The sequence below is a fragment of the Nuphar pumila genome, chromosome 13, assembly GCF_984573655.1.
Source record: "Nuphar pumila chromosome 13, dmNupPumi1.hap1.1, whole genome shotgun sequence".
In the NCBI taxonomy this organism is placed as follows: domain Eukaryota; kingdom Viridiplantae; phylum Streptophyta; class Magnoliopsida; order Nymphaeales; family Nymphaeaceae; genus Nuphar; species Nuphar pumila.
In genome coordinates, this window is record NC_143261.1 from 68,432,206 (window position 1) to 68,450,659 (window position 18,454).

The 18,454-nt window shown below is 35.8% G+C and overlaps 1 pseudogene; it reads right to left on the reverse strand.

The window, feature by feature from the left end:
• Positions 1-9,232: 9,232 nt before the first annotated feature.
• LOC149818605 (uncharacterized) lies at positions 9,233-15,620 on the reverse strand (annotated as a pseudogene).
• Between the last annotated feature and the right edge of the window lie 2,834 nt (positions 15,621-18,454).

Genomic DNA, 18,454 nt, shown 5'->3' on the forward strand with positions numbered 1-18,454 from the left:
ATGGACAATGAAGGTTTTTTCAGGGATTCGTCTGGCTGGGGATGTGAAACTTAGCGCTTTATGGGAGGCAACCCATATCTTGTATATTATTAGATTTGCCTTAAAATTTGTAGATTTTATTTTATTTTTCCTTTTTTATTTTATTCATGAGTTTTTCATGTCATGTCATGTATACATTGCATTCATAGAACGTGCATTTTTAATTCATGTCAAGTTGTTTCTACTCTTTTCCCTCATTTATTTCCTATCATGTGCATTCACTTAGTTTCATATAAGCATGAGGGAGTGCCACTGAGACAGTGTCATTCAAGCATGGGGGAGGGTGTAGTTTGCACACCTTGAATATTTTTGTCTACGTTCTTGCACATGTTTACACATCTCTCATGAAAAGTACGTTTTTAAAGAAAGAGTTTGAACTTATATGAATGTTATTTCAAATCTAATATTTTTAGAGGATTTTTAAGCCCCACGAAAAAAATTTCTGACATAGATCTAAAAATTATGGTTGTTTATGCGGATTTCGAAGAAATGATGATAGATACATGTTAGAATTTATTTTGAATAACAAATATGAATATGCACAATTGTATTTTTGAAAAACTAAGCAAATGAACAAAAGCACAAAAATGAGCTTAAAAAGTGAAAAAAGAGCATGCGTTAGGTTGTTTGGATAATTTCACAATCCTGAGTAGATGGGACTTAGATGTAAGTTGAAACTTTTGAATTCCATTTCGAAAAGGAGAGTGGAAAACTTTGTGATCCTTAGTAGCTGAGAAGAGACATATGTTGAAGTGTTTGACTCTCACGTTGCAAAGGTAAATGAAGGAAGTCACTTTTATGTCTTAGTTGATATCTTTTGGTATGCATTGAAAAAGTATAGACGATATTGACATTGCACAAGGCATAAAAGCAGACCACACGCAAGCTATAAGAGAAAAATGAATGCACAAAAAGAAAAAGAAAAAGCATGAAAAATGAAAAATCAAGAAAAGAGCTTAAAAAGAAAGAAAAGTTCAGTGCTTAGAAGTGTGATTGAGAAAATCTGTGCAGAAAACATATGAGTGAGGATAAGTAAATAATAACTTGTTTTTATTGCATTTTCCAAGAATAAAACATAAATAATTGTAATATTTAGAAAAGTGAAAGAAAGTCTTTTTCTGTGGTGGTATATAAAGACTTTAATTATGTTTTGATTTTTTGTAACAGAAAATATTTGTAAAAACAAAGTCTTTAATTACCTACTACTTGTGAAGATGTGTAATATTTTACATACATGACATAGAAGATTGTGGGTAGCATCATTACAAACCCTCACGAGACCTTACTCATCCACTGGGGTAACCAGGGGTTGAAAGGGCTTGTTGCATGAGCTAAATGCAACCGTGATTCCTACAAAAGTGAGTTAGTGATAGTCAGATTTCTTGCATTTTTCTAGTTGCTCGAGGACTAGTAAAACATAAGCATTGGGGTATTTGATCATGCATATACTTTAGGGTTTATTTCATATTAATATATGCATGATTTCATGAGAAAACATATTAAAAACCCAATTTTGTGCTAGTTATTGAGTAAATGTGCTAAAATGATTTAAAAATAGAAAATGCATGAAAAATAGTTTTACTTTACATTTTAATGCATATTTTAGTTTCTGTCATAGTGTAGTAGTTTAGTTTTGTTTAAAATAATAAAATTACAGTTAAAATAGACTTAGTTTTATATTTTTTAAAACATAGTAAAATTGAGGTATTTTGCAATTAAGTTTTCTTTAGGAGAAGATTTAAAATGGAATTCTTTGAAATAAGATGGACTTATGGAAAAGCTTTCAAAATTATAAATACCATAGGTAGGGGGAAGAGAAGCTTGTCTTCTCTTTCTTGCCTAAGCCATCTCTTCTTCCCCTTCCTCTCCACCTCTTCTTGCCTTTTTCTTCTCCTCCTCCCTCTTTTCCCCTCTTTTTCTCATCCTCTTTCCGGTGGAGAATTTCGACAATGGATGAAGCAAGAGAGAGGATTCTAACCGCTTTTCCCAACCTAATTTGAACGGTGAGTTCCTTCCTCTGTTCTTCTTCTCCATTTTTTTTCTTTTTCTTTTTCTATTTCTTTAATATGATTTTCTGTAATTAGCCGATAAAGTGTTTGATTTCCATTCTATTTTGCAATCTGAATTCATCAAATGTTAGAATTAGGATTAGGATTCTGAAATTTTCTGCATATGTTGTTTCCATTAAAATCATGATTCAGATTAGTTCAATAGCTATAAAACAGTAAATCTTGTTTTGTAGATTCATTTTATGCATAATTTTTTTTTTATTTTTTTTGTTCTTCTGTTTGTTTGTTTTTAGATTTTCATACAGCATTGCACTATTAGTCTGCTCACCTACATTCACAGCAGCGTGTTCATCATCAACATTTTTTGCATAAACATCGGATCACCTCATTTGCATTGCATAGATCTGATCCGAGCACCGTGAAAATCCTCTTCCAGTGTGTTCTGCTAGAGTTCACGGTGAATGCCCTTGATTTCATCATGAAAATTCAAGATTAATCGGATCTGCGTATATCTCCTGAAATTTTACCATAGAAATTAGCAGATCTGATCTGTCGTAGGAATCTGCAATTGAATTCACAGTGAATGCCTTTGTTGTCACTAAAAAAATCCTTTTCTAGTGTGTTATGCTAGAGTCATGGTGGATCATCGTGAAAATCCACCATAATCTTCAATTTTTGCCTAAATCGGGTTGCATTTGTCGAATTTGAATTCCTCTGTTTGGGGCTCTGCAATGTAGCAGAGGCTGGAGTGGTTCCATTTGGCTGGGATCCTTGTAGATCTGCCGACATCATCCTGCTGAAGCTCTGCTCTCTCTATGCTGCCAAATCCATCTGTACATCGGTCTCCTCTGATGCCGTGAACAACATTTTTGGTAGGATCGCCGGATTATGTCGAGTTCACTGGTGGTTACCTATCTCTCTGGCAGAGCTTCTTCCTAAGCCACTGTGAGAGTCGATCTCACCTGCGTGAGGTCGGGTATTGTGATTCAATCGTGAAAATCCACTTTTACGATAATGTGTTTTGAAAAAATAGTTTTCAGAGTTTGTTTTTAAAAACAATTTTCATGATTGCTTGTTTTTTCATTCTCACGGCAAAGGATTGTTTTAAAATAGTGTTTCTCCGACGAGTGTAGCTGTTTACTAATCTCTGGTTAGTATTGTTTGAAGGTTGATTGATTGATCTTTGGCATCGATCGAATGTCTGTTTTGGATCATGCTATTGATTTCCTCTAATCTGAATATCGATCAAAGACTTGATAATTCTGAATTATCAAATTTGATTTCTGAATGTGTAAGGTCTGAAGATGTTAGCTTGAGTGTTGTTAAAGAGCATTTGATTGAATGAATAATTTGCTTCCTGAACATTGATTTCTGAGCTCTGTCTAGCTACTAGTTTCTTGATTAATCGGATTATCGGTTGACTATCCAATTTCTGAGCAATATCTGGCCTCAGGTTTGACTTCCTGGCTACTACATGTTTGATGCATGACCATTAGTGTTGATTTTGAACATTTGCTACTAGCTGATTAGTAACTACATTTACTTAGTTGTTTTGAAATTAGGCTTAATTAGTTGATTTAAAATAATTAGCATTGGTAATTGCTTTGTAATTAGAATACTTAGCTAATTAGTAATTAGTTTACTTAGTAAAAAAAAATGATGTTAGTTAGTTTTTTATACTACTTTTAGACTTAGAATTAATTAGTTAATTGTCATTAGTTTAATATAGTCTTAATTGTCATTAGATTCCTTTCATGATATCTTTCAAAAAAAATTTAGTGTACTTTATTTAGTATAATTTCTACTTCTAGCTCATGTACTTCTCGCGTTCTTTGGATTTGTGCAGGATCACACAGGAGTGGAGCGGAAGTGATTGAGTGACACAAAAGCACAAGAATAGAAGATTTTTGTTTTTAGTTTAGAATTAGGAATTTTATTCTGGGTTTGTAAATAATGTCTTTTAAGCCCTCTGCGTAGGGTATTCATTTGTTGTAATAAGTAGTTAATTAGATTTCTTTCTTTTGTACTTAAATGTTAGTTAGTTGCTTGTTTGAATACAAAATATTCTCGTTCCCTGAGTTCGACCCGGTCTCATCCACTAGTGAGAACCGGTTTTTATTATTTGATGTCTGGTTTTCACATGTTTTTCATTTAAATTTTTTCAAAACTACAAACAGATTTCAAAATAGACATCAGCGGGGGCGGGGGATAGGGTCTCCACCCCCGCCCTGTTTCAAAATCGGAACCTTCATCCCTGCCTCCATCCCCGCACGGGGATGGATTTCAACCTCCACCCCTGCCTCCATCCCCATTTCATGTCCTCCATCCCTGGTCCAAACGGGGTCGAGGCGGGGCGGGGGCCCATTTCCCCTTAGTCTATAGTCATCCCTTAAAGGATTGGGGACAGGATGGGGCGGGGCTAGGCGAGGATTGAGACGGGGATTGGGGGGGGGGGGAGCTTAAGTCCATCCCCGCCTCCATCCTCGCACGGGGATAGATTTTAACCTTCATCCCCGGTCCAAACGTGGCGTGGCGGGGTGGAGCCCCGTTGTCCCCCAGTCCACTGCCATCCCTAAGTAAAAACTTTTTACTGGTGAATGTAAATTGCGCCAGTAAAACCTTTATCGACAAGGCTTTTTCTGCCGCAAAAGTTGTGCGAGTAAAACTCGAATTTCTTGTAGTGATTGAAAGACTTATCATGTTTAATACACCTAAGATTTCATTTATGAGACAATGAAAATCAACGGTTCATAATTTATGAAAAAAGGGTTTTAAAAGTGATACGGGACATCATAGTTTAGTCAACTTGAATACTTGAAAATAATAAATAGAATATGCTAAGCATAATGCAATGGTTCAATTTTACTTTTAGAGCATAGATCTATGTAAATCAAGTGTGTACCACCATGGTGGTACAGTGCCAACACACACACACACACACACACACACACACACACATATATATATATATATATATAAGAGAGAGAGAGAGAGAGAGAGAGAGAGAGAGAGAGAGAGATAGGTATCCCTTTGACTGTCGTATGTGATTTTGTATTCTTGATGTAACTGGTTGGGATCTGCCTAACCCCAGCTTATCAATCCAAAAAAAAAAAAATTAAAGAAACTTTTCTTCTATATGAGAAACCAGCCTGTAGCTTGTGATCAACTCATAGAGTTTGGGATTGGCTCGGCTCATGATGAGCTCACAAGCTAAGCACTAACTGGGTTAACCCTTAATGAGCAGATCCCGAATATCCTGCGCTCAGCTGATTTACCAGCTCTAGTAAGACTCAGACCAAGCATCTTACATGCCAATGATAAAATTCTAGCACATAGAAAAGGTGGAGCACGCCAAAAACTAGGCTAGCTTGTCGTGGGCATGTTTGTTTGAATTTGCTATTGTTGAGCCTTCATCAGAGTTCTGGAACTACAAGGATATCCAGATCTACCGGAGTTTGGATGAACACTAATTAATTTTTTTCTTTCGGCCCTGCTCATGAAATACCTCAACAGCCTTTGAAGTCTATGGGTGAACATTGAGGAACAGCACAAGTACCTTTCTTTCAGTAGGGCAACAATGATATTATCATGAACTATGATTGTCTAACAGTTCATAACAGTTCAAGTACGGATTGTAAAGATGAGGCATGCCCAACTGGAGTTAGGTATCCTTTTCTTTATCAATCTTTGTGAAGGCATATGCTACAATGCGAATCTAAAGATCTACCACTAGGGGAAATTAAAAAAAAAGAAACTATTTAAACATTTTTCAAGTTAATGAATAGTTTGCACACAATCACACTCAGTGGCTTCTTCAACTTGCACCCAGTCATGAATGAGTATACCTAACTAGAACATGCTTCAAGACTTTATCACTTGTATGTGGCAGTTACAAAGAACTTTCACATGAATGCCATTTATGAGCCTTCCCAAGTTATGACCAATTGAAAGTCCCTTGCAGCAGGTAGTCAACTTTGGAACTTGGAAAACTCATTTTGGGGTGTAAAAAAATCTCATTGTCATTTGAGACACTGAATGAACTAAAATTTTGTGGTTCTAGCACAGAGCAATACCTTGAAAATATCATATTTTTTTGAAGTCTATACAACCCCAAAAATACGGTGACATTTAATATACATCATGTATTTTAAAAATGTCGTGATACTAACATGATATAAACACCTTCTTTCAATATTTTTTGTGCCTTTGACATGTTTTCCTTATATGTTTACATATTTTCCTGTAATTTTCTAAAATATAGAAATATGATTATTTTCTTGAGATTTCCCCAAAAATTTTCTTTAATTCATGGTGAGTTCTTCATCACAAAAAAAAAAGTCCCTTGCCAATATTTGTAACATCAAATTAATTTGGGTAATAATATTTAATCAGAACCATACCAAGAAAAGGACAAGATGTCTTCAAACTGGTTTGAAGAAAGCCCAAGTTACCGTTTCTCCTCTCCCAAACAGCCTGATTTTCTAGCATATGGTGCTACGCCGAACTGTTGTATACTTTATCATTTTTACCAGGAAACAAAATTGATACAAGAAGTAATGCACAAAGTCAAAGAGGGAAAGCGAATGTTTAAAAGTAATATGAAGTGGGAAGAGTGATACAGTTATGAAGCAATTTTGCAAAGGCGTGAAAAATGAAAAGGAAACAGAAAAGGATGCAATATGAAGTGTGAGCAAAAGCAAATATGAAATAAAGTGAAAACAATATAGAATCAACATGCAAGATTGCTGTAAAACAAAATTTATTTTTGATATAAAAAATCATAAGAAGCAAAGCGGCTGAAGATGAGTGGGAAATGAGAGGGAAACGTCAAAGAAACAAGAGGGGATGGATTTGGAAAACGAGAAAGAAATGGACTTCCCACTAAAGTGAAACAGGTTTCTTATATTTTAGAAGAGAATTTCCCAAAGCTTTGCCTCTTTCTAGGGAAACAGGGAGTTTTCCACTTTCGAAGCACGCTAAGTCTGCTCTCCGTGAACTTATTCGATGTAAATTTAAATTGGGTGATTTGAATGGACTTAAGGTTTCTTTGACTCTTGTAAAGTGACTTCTCCTCAATTTGTGTTGTAATTCTTTCGATCTGAAACAAAGCTATGAAATATTTTTCCTTCAAACTATGACCTTGATCCACCGTTAATTTTAATGATCTTACTAATTACTTATTATGCAGCCCGCTCAAGTTCAGGAGAATTATAAGGGCATATTTTATGGGCCTCGTGCAGCCAGATGTTCATATTACAGACCTTTTTTTTGCCATTGCTAGGCCATAGATTTCCCCCACGACCTCTTTGTAAGCTTTCTTGAAATAACCCAAGTTGTCTTTTTGTAGGGCATTGGCCATATAACAACCTACATTATGAATGCACATGGCTTGCTTTGTATATCATTACAGCATGACTAGTACAAGGAACCTTTTCTTAGCAAGAAAGAAATCTGGACCATTCAACATTCTTGCTATTCATTAAATGCTCAATTTTCATTTGTGTATGTGAATTTTGGCATGCCCCACATGTAGCGTCTTACTGCATGTTGCAATGTCTTATACAGGTAATCAACTTTACCAAATACAGATAGACAATGATGAACATGGATTGCATCATATATGGATCAGTGCTCCGTCTATCTTAGCCGTCCAACCAATGGTTAGTAACAATGTGGACTAATAAAAAACATGCATCAGTTGGACGGCTAAGGTTTTTTTTTTAATGATTCATTGGCTTGAAGATACTATTGTTTTGTTTGCTGAATTGATGCTTTAGGGGATAAATGGCATCATTTAACCCGTTTGGCTTGCTTGGGCTTTACCATCATATGGTAAAATTACTTTTTTTTTCAAAGTTAATTATTTTTAAATTCATCTTTTTTGTCATTAAAAAAAAACTCCGAGGGAATATTATGCTAAGCATCCCCCAAATTCTGTTAAATGGCAACTCCCAGTAGGTTTGTTCATAAGAGCTTTTTGAATAATGTTTTTTTATTTCAATTTTCACGATTATTAGTTGCCTGGCTCTGTGCCAGTATTCTGAAAGTGTACCATCATGTTCTGAGGCTATCAAATCCCAATAGGGATCAGATGAGCTTTTCCTTTTTCATTATAGGATAAACCACTGCCACTTTTTAATCATATATCTGTTGAATTAATGATTGGTGTGACCAACTTTATTTAAGTAATGAAAATATGATAAGACATGCATTCACTTCTGTCAGTAAATTTCCAACCATGGATGTTCCTTAATATTTTAGGATAACATTTGTTATTCTAAATGTTTGTGTTGAATCCCACATTTCAGAATCAGCTTAAAAGGTCATGTTAATCAGCTAGCCTTTTCGTCAACAATTGAAAGTTCGAGCATTTCTCACGAACAAAAAATAAAGAAAAATCTTAGATTTGCATCTTTGGTTGTTGAAATAAACAAAGGGTTTTAAAGGGATGTGGCAGACGGATATTTTAGGAGAAAGAGCCTTGTCTTCTTTTTTGTTATCATTTTCTCTCTTTAGTATTGGTTATCTTATTCAAGGATTTGCTTCATAAGAAATGAAAGGAATATCTTGGAAAAAAAAGTTGTTAAAAAAGTTAATGCAGCATATTCTTTTTCTTTTTCTTTGGTTTCTTTAAGTCGTTTTTGGAAAAGGCAAGCAAAAATCTAATAGTAGCATATAAACGGAACAGGAAACAAGCATGGAAGGCAGTATTTGGAATTGTATTACCATTAAGTGTATTGAAGTTGAGAATTACAAAGTGATAGAAGATATTTGATGTATTTGGCCTTCTTTAAGATCCACTTCATTTGTAAAAAAAGCAGATCATTTTTCAAGATATGAATCAAGATGGTATAAAAATTAAGGGCAGGAAACAAATCAGGATGCAAGACCTAATAATAATAATAATAATAATAAGAAGAAGAAGAAGAAGAAGAAGAAGAAGAAAGAGGCGGAAGGAGATACCACAAACATGCAGCCAAGGAGAAGGAATTTGTCCTTGTAATAATATGGAAAAGTTAATTATTATTTGAAATTAAAAAAAAGGATGCAACCAGTCTACAAGATGTTGCTTGGCATCCATAACAATGTGGAGCTATCATCATTATAGAACTCACATGTTCTCAGGACCAAATCATTAAGCCTCAACTTTCTAGGCTGAAACTGAAAAAAAACCTAAGAACATATGCATAAGTTACCATTGTAAACAACTTGTCATCAAAATCATAAAACACAAAAAAAAAGAGGAAAAAAAACAAATACCCATGTACAAACCCAGCTAAGATGAAGAAGATAACACCATGGAGAGACTCATTCTTGGTTATGAAGTTGATGATAAATGAAGCTCATCCATGACTCAAAAAAAAAGCTTCATAGCTTGTACATATTAGAGAGTGCCTGCAACAGGTTGAGTTTCATCTTCAAAAACAAGATATAATCTGCAGTTTTCATGAAGAGTCGATCTGCTTGCAGCCCGTGGCCGCCAGGCACAAGCCTTTGAAGCTTCCTCACTTTCACCTGGACTGATTGCAACCGGATCGATCGACTTCTTCTTCCAGCCATACAGCATCTTCTAGACCGCATTTTACCCTGAGATCCGGCACATTGGTGGCCATTATATCTTCTAGACCACCTCTCCATATATAGATAGATAGACAGAGAAAGAAAGAAAGGTGGATAGAGAAGAAGGGAGGTGTTGAACAAGCGAGCAAGGGACACAGATGTTGATGAGAAAGGAACGAGAAGCTACTTATAATATATGTGTGTGTGGAAAAGAAGAGAGAGAGAGAGGTTGACAAGGATACAAAGCCACCCATGTGCCGCAGAGTGCAAAGCATATGAGCTTCCCCACACGGGATTATGGTTTGTCGTTTAGCTTCCGAGTACACGTCCTGGACAGCTTCCCCTTTCACCTCTGACACGGAGCCGCACGTATTCCATTTGAGTATCTATTTTATTTTTATGTTTTTTACTGCTTGAGCTTATCCTCGTAGTCCCCGAACCTATATGAGTTACATATACGGTCAGTAGACCCTTTGCCGCCCCCCCCCCCCCCCCCCATGTCTAATCTCTTTTCGCGGCTAAGCTAGTACTGGTCTCCAGTTATTGCACGCACTCAAACTCTCAAAATTTCATCTTGGTGAAACTCTCTCTCTCTCTCTCTATATATATATATATATATATATATATATATATATATTGCACTTCAAATATATATACGGCATCACTGACTACAGTCTCACCTACTTATGCATTTAAAAGTAGGAGGCCATTTTTTATGCAACGGGGCTAGCATGCAGCTCCCCTACTGCTGACCATACGTGTCAACATTTTTCAAGATGGACAGAGCACCCATCTCGAGGATATTTGCAAAGATGGATGGTTGTCAGGAAGGTCACTGCATGTGAAGTCTTAAATAGATTGGACTGAGATGAATGGGATGGGATACACATGGTTCGTTTAGTACAATCATGGTTTTCATATAACAAATTTGGATACAAAATCCTTTTTTTACTGTTAGTTTTTTATAGTTATATTAAATATATTTAATTATTTGAATTTACTGGGTCCAATTAGATGAAATATGATAAATGCATCAATATATATAAAGAGAGGGAGACACAAATGGTCCAATTGATTTAGCAGCCACATGAAAAGGTATGCCTAGGTCGGCGGATTCCCCAAGTTGGCCAATTGTCCAATTCAATATGATCTTATATGCTAAGGGTGTAGGTCAGCATTAGCTCAAAGATTTGATGAAATCAATCTGGTCAGGTGATGCCAAGTCTCAAGTCCCAATTTTGTTGGTCCAATTGACTGAGAATCATGTGCAACAGTTGTGAAAGCATGTGACTTGAGACCAAAGTTGGCTAAGTTGGTCTAGTTCAACATAACACCTAATAAAAGTCGCAGATCTTATTTGGTATCTTACCTTTCATGAGACATGTCATTTATTTTGAATACAAATATGGCATTAGATCATGTAATTTTTTTTTAAAAGAAATTAAGCACATCATGTACAATTAGCCTCACTTTCCTAATGACATAAGTTTTATTTGGAGTAAGAACATACTTCAATGAGCCACCCCTTGGACCCAATGACTCAAATAATGGCATCATATCTTAGGATAAAATTCAGAGTTCTTCTTCACCTGGGCCCACACCTGATCATCTTGGTCTGTCAATTATTAAGTCTAAAGAAATCAACCTAGGTCCATAAAAAGTCAATGACAAATTAAAGCCTTCTATATTTTACCAGGACAATCTTTTCCCTAATGGCTGTAGTGGTTCTCATGTGCTTTATTTGGCCACTCACATGCAAAGACTATTTAATTTCTTATCTTCAAAATAAAAGAATGTTTCTCTCACGCTCCTCAACTTTGACTTATAGCCCCCCCCCCCCTTATGCAAAATTAATTACTTATATATTCCAGCATCTCTTGGCTTTTACTAAAATACACATGATATAATTTCAGCCATATAATATGGCAGTGGTAAAAGAAACTGTCTCATCTATGTAAATGATTTGGCAATTTCTTTTTCCTAGGTTTCATTGGTCTAAAGAAAAAATACCAATGAAAAATCAAGGAATAGAATGACAACCATTTCTCGTTTTCTGCATATCTTTGAGATAATTTGTATAATTCTTTATTCATGTGCACATGGAAGTTTATTTTACTAGTTCTCACTTATCTAGAAATGAAGGGTGGAATCTTGAAATAGCCTTACTTAACTAGATTCAACGAAGATTAACCTATTCCTCGAGGTGAAAAGATCAGGTGCAATATAATTGCACAAATATTTGTGCATTAAGCACTTGATCACCTTCTTCTATCTTGGTCATGACAGGCCTGCCCGTTGTCGGGGCCCAAGGCCTGATGGATGGTGATCAGGTGCTTAATGTACAAAATTTCTGCCATGTGATTGCACCCGATTTCGAACTCTTCCTTGAGTGTAAAGTGGCCAGGCCTGAACATCAAATGGATTGGTCGGCGTCGAATAGGATGTTAAGTGCCTTTTTTTTTCCTTTTCTCTATATTGTGGTTCTTATGTAATCACCATCCCATCCCGAGTGATATCGCTTAGAATCTTTGAAGTAATTATTTTCATCTTGAGAGTTAATACATAATTATATATTAAAAAAAACTATGTTTGAAACTTGTGGAACCCATACAGTCTAGAATGCAACAAAAAACAAGCCTATATGCTAGTAAAGCAAGATCCAAAATTGAGTGACCTCATGTCCACGTCAGTAATTAAATGAGGCTGGTGGGGCAATGACGTAAGCCGTGCATATGGAAACATGTGCACTTGTCTTTGAATTAGAACTAAGTTTTTATTTATTTTTTATCTATCATATTTACTATTGTGTATAAACATTTGCTCCAGTAGCCCACATGACTTGTACAAGTTGAGACTGACACCGAATTATGTTGCCACTGACTAACCGGCTGCCGCAATGCAGCCACAGCAGGGTGCCCCACATGTCGCTTGGATGCTATGTCTCTGTAACTTTGGCCCAACTGATCAGAAGCTTTCCCATTATCATGAAGAGAATGGTGGAAGCATAAATTTAAAATTTGCCACCAAACATTGGAAAGAGAACATCAAATTGACGTTATCAAGCTCCATAAGTCGACACCCCAAAAAGACGTCAAAATAGTTCCAATGTCACCAGCCAAACTTGTGAAAATTTAGGTCGATTTTTTAAAAATATTTGGTCATAATTTCTGGTTCTTTTACTTAATTTGAACACATATGTTTACCATAGTTTACTTGGTAGAAAATAGGGGTAAACCGCATTTCTCATGCTTGAAAGCGTTCTTAAAGGAGATAAAAATCAACAACTCATATCATACTATTTTTCTTCCTTTATTACATAGATAAACCACAAAAGGGATAATAGACATAAATGTACCTTTTTTTTTCGAAGAAGAGAGCTGGGGTTAGGCAGATCTTGATGGCTATCTCATGGGCATAAATCTCCGTGGATGACCCCCTCGACCGCCAAGGAGCTGCATTGTTTACTTTGCAAAAGGTGGCGTACACATGGAAATTCGAACTTGGAATATAAGGGGAGGCCCCCCTACCCATTAGTCTGATACCATCTGGATAAATCCTTGGGGTCTTATATCGTACAAAACTTAACAATAAAAGATTCAAGTTTTTTCATTAAATTAATTTAATAAAGCATATTACTAGTCAATAAAAACTAAAAAACACATCGACAGTTTCAGATTAATCAAAAGAACAACTACTACTATGAATTTTCTTTAGTCTTAATGTGGGTCATAACCAAAAGGGGTCCTAAGCCATCTCTCTCTCTCTCTCTCTCTCTCTCTATATATATATATATATATATATATATATATATATATATATATATATAGAGAGAGAGAGAGAGAGAGAGACAATGTAACATGTTATGTTGGTACCTTCATGAACACGGAAATAAGCATAGCAGGGATGGTTGTACGAACATCAATGTTATCGTGCTACTGAATAAAGTCTCTCTCTCTCTCATGCGTGTAGCAAGTAGCAAGTACGAGATTGGCGTTTGTGGATCTGTCAACACGCCACATTGCCATTGCAACGCGTGTGCGTGTAGAGGGTCATGTATTTATCTTTTTTAGATTGGCAAGCTGGGGTTAGGCAGAACCTATCATAATACAAATTTTGGAATCTGATACATATCAGTAGTTGGAAACCATTCTGGAGACTTGTCCTTCCAAAACCTGTCACTATCCATACAATTTAATCTAGCTAACCTACATACATGCATGAAGGTTCTGGTGTTTCACAATCCATGTGCACTGAACCATTTCAAACCTCGATAAAATATCCATAATATCAGTTGAGTTCGGTAGATAAGCACCCCAGCCTCGAAGCATTCTTTTCATAGCAGCAACAGTGTCCCTCTTGAATGGATCAATTAGAATGTTAGTGTGAGAGACTAGATGAAAAATGTCCTTCCAAACAATCCATTCTCGATCTTTCATGTTAGCATTCTGACCAAGGCCAAGGCATCCCAAGTATAGCTTTCTAATTGTAAATCTGATGCAGCGCAACATGACAATGTCGAGGAGAATGGGTTGAAGATGCATTCTGGGAAGACGCACCATCGAACCCAGATGCGGAAGCCAAGCTCACGCCAAGCCTGAAGATTCCGAAATTCATCTTCGAGCATGCTCGATACGATTTTGTCCAGAACTAGGCTCTAAGTAGTTAGATTTTACTTCTTTTAATCTTTGTAATTTTATTTTCTTAGGTTTAGATCTGATGGCCCGTTAGGATCTGTTTAGATCTGATTGGCGGGTGTATGCAAGGTTTTGGATAGTTTTTTTTTTTTATTTTTTTCTATTTATTTTTTATTTTTTTAGCTGAGCTGGACCCACCCTTGGATGGGTTCAGATCCAGTCCAAGCTGAAACCTCGTGGCTGGGTTTGGATCCAACCGGGGCCTTGGATCTCTAGTTGTTGGACCAAGAATCCCATTGGGGCCTCTTGGAAGGCAGCATGAAACCCCAATAGACATTTAACGTATCTCTCCCTCTTCCCTCTCTCTTGCTGATAAAAGAGAAGGCGTGAAGGGGAGCGTGTTGTCCAAGTGAAAATTCGTATGGAGGTCTTGGCTATTGTGTAAGTGGCGTTGTTTATGGATAGAAAGGAATAACAGGGTGTTCAAAGCATCTTCGATAATGTTTTAGTCTCTGCGCACTTCAGATTCATGAGGGACTTAAGGCAGCACATCCTGCTAAAATGGCCTACCCATGACTTGAGTTGGACTGGTGAATAGCCTTGGGCCTTCTGCTGCATGTCTTCCTTCTTAACAAATTGTGGCTCTGTTTCAAACAATCATGATTGGGAGATGCAAGCCTAAAACGCTGCAAGAGGCTTTAACTCAAGCGGCTGATCTGCAGTATGGTGGGCAATTGAATTAATATAACACTTGAGATTTTTTTAGAATTTTTGAAAAATAAAGATGAAATTTAATTTCAATTTAGATTTGGATAATTGCAATTCTAATATTTGGATTCAATTTAGATACTTATAATTATAGTATTTGGATCAAGAGGAAGACCCAAATAGTATAAATGGCATCCATAGAGTGAGATTCCCATGAGGTGTTGGACCTTCTTGGATCTTGGAGTCCAAGATGGAAAGGACTCAAGCCAAGTCCAAGTCAAACTAGGTGGGACGTCCCTGCCTACTTTCCTATTTTTTCCTATATATTTAGCTTAGTCAATAAGTTAATTATTTTTATTATATTAAGAATCCTAATTAGCTAGGATTCATAAATTATTTCTTGCTTAATTATAAACCCATATTAGTTAGAATTTATAAATTATTAGAAATCCTAATTAGCTAAGATTGATTGGGGTTTCATTATTGAGTTGTAGAACCATTTAGAAAGGTTATTTAAGAAAAAGAAGCTCTCTTTCTCCCACACACCCTTCCTTTTGCTCTCTTTCTTACTTTCTTTTCCCTATCTCTCTTTCATTTTCTTCCTTCTTCCCTCACGTCCCTCTCTGAGAAGGCTTACATAGGAGCAGGTGTAGGGTAATTTCATCTCCATGGAGTGTGCAGTTGACCGGTGAAGACGATTTCAATAAGAGCTTATGTAAGATTGAATGATTTTTTTGTAGGTAGACCGTAACTTTATACATGTGTATAGTGCTAGGATACATGAGAATGTTGTAGGATGAAAATGTCATAAGATGATCTTCAGATATATATCAGTACCTATATCAATCTAGATTTACATATGAACTGATATTTTGTTATACATGAAGATTTTAAAAAACCAAAATCCTTTTTAGAAAATCGATTTTTGAGAAAAATGTGTTATCTTTAGTAAAACAATTGATTTCAACTGTAGATTCATGATATGTATTGCATTTTTATATTTACAACATGATTAAATATTGATACATGATTTTTATATGTTTTTGATGGTTCAAAATTGTTGGATGTGTTTTCTTGATGTTTTATTAAAAATCATGAAATTCTTGGTTGATTTTTTGCAAACTGTATTTTGATCTGACCAGTTATAATGATAAATTTGGTTCTCTCAAACCATGAACCCATAAATCTTGAAAACTTATGAAGATGTTTCATACATATGGAAGTAATCCTGGTTCAAATATCAGACTCAGATGGGTTGGGGATTGGGAGATATGCACTTTGCAAGTGAGCATAGAAATAGCATTCATGAATCTGTATACTTGGATCTGTATATACATGTATTATTATTATGTTCTTACCGAGACTCGATGAGTCTGACTCTTATATCATACACCTTCAGGTAATGAATAAATGAGCTGAAATGATGGCAGAATGATACGAGCAGTACCGAGAACCAATAATTTTATATCTGAGTGTTGTTTTGGACAATAGTTATGATTTGATAAGGCCTGTTAATCTGTTGGCCTTAAAGCTCAATGTTTGCAAACAATTCATTTATTTGATGAATGGTTTAAATTGTTTATAAATTATAAATGTTTGTTTCTATCTTGGATTTCAAATTTCTTAATTGGATCCAATTTACAACCTGGACTTAGACCCAAGTCTATTATAGGGAATGAATTCAGTCTTATATTGAGTTAGAATACCTGTAATCAGCCAAAACTTTAATTAAAACCAAAATGATTGTTTTTGTTGTATTTCTATTTTACAAAGTGTTCTTATCCTTGATTGTCTCGTTCATGAATTTAGTTCTAGTGGGTTAATATATGCTTGTGCTTGCGCTCAGACGGGACCCTAGTACTTAGCTCAATTAGAGCTTTGCTATCGCTAAGGTCTTGCATCATTTACTTAAAAAAAAGGATATATTTTCTCCTTAAAATTTTAAGATGTGATAATTGACGCTAAAAAGAACTGAACAGCCTATGGCAAGTTCTCTATTTTTTTGCACCAGCTGAACGTGAAATGAATGGACTGTAACTCTCTTTTTGTATCAGCAAGCGATATACCTCATCACTTGCTGCAGCGCTGTAATACTTAATTTTTTCAACATGTTAATGAAATATTATTTATTCCAAAAAATATGTTTCAAAAAAAAGTGTTACATGGCTGTTTGTAATTTTTTTCAAAAAGTCAAAAGTCATCATCAATTAGGCAACCGTTCAAATGGATAATCTCTTTCCCTCTCAATGGCTATAAAACTAAAGGAAGCCTCAAAGGATTCTGGTGCTCTATGAAATTAAGATTATCATCTAACGTCCAAATGTGTAAGAACCAACCTTCTCTCTCACTTGATGACCATTAAAAAAAAATAAAGGAGACCTCCGTGAGGTCGTTGAGTCCCATGGATAACGGTATATTACTGCCATAAAATAAAAGAAAGCTCTCTCTCTCTCTCTCTCTCTCTCTCTCTCTCTCTCTCTCATGGTAACCACAAAATAAAAAAAACTGTGCCAAAAAAGTACCTCTATTGTGAACATAATAATGTTTGTAAGAGCAGTAATTCGGTCTTCACACATTGGAGTCCAACAGTTTGTAGGTGTGTCTTTCTCTTTCATGTTTCAAAGCAAGTGAATCCTGCTTGTTTTCCAATTTAAGATTTTGAGTCCTCAGTTTATGATTCACTTGTTCTACTGTTATCCTTGAGGTGAGAAATTTTGTATGGAAATATTTTCTATTTTTTTCTTTTGGTTAGGTTTTTCATGTTTGGTAATATATTTTCTTAGCTTTTCACTTTTTTACATGGGAGGGGTGATTGACGTTTGGTTCTTCCACTTCCTTATCCCTTTCTCTTTTTGCCAGTCGTTGCTCTGGGGAAGAGGAAGAGGACGTTGCACACCTTTTTCTAGGGAGGTCCAATATTTATTTCTTAGTGTTTGGGGGGATAAGACTCTCCCCTGGGGCCCCAATACTCCGTTAAGGTCTATGATTGTGGCACAAAAAATCCAGAGTTTGGGGTCCAAATGGTGGTTTGTGGGTTCTAATTATGTGGAGGCACGTGTGGATGGAGAGAAAACAATAGGATTTTCCACGGCTCGCAGGTCCCTTGGCAAGGTCTGTTGCAGACCATTAGATGGCTGCTGCAGAAACGTGTTCAGCTGAAATGGCCAGCATTGGATGTCCTTTGAGTTGGTGAATGTCGAATTGGTCGGCCAATGGAGATTGTACTCTGATATTCTCCTCCTGTTTTTATTTTCTTTTTTAACTGAATCTGCACTATCTAACGGGATGTTCTTGACTTCTCGTTATCAATCCTGTTTTCTACTGTTGCTTTAAAGAATTGATTTTTCTGTAAAAAAAAATATGGCAAGTATGGTGGGCAATCCTTTAATTTGCTTGTTTCTATTTGTTTTATGATATATTTATGTGATAATCTTATAAGAGAATCTTTATGTATAAAATTTATATTGAAACTTTGAGTGAATTTTCTTTGATTATACTATTAAA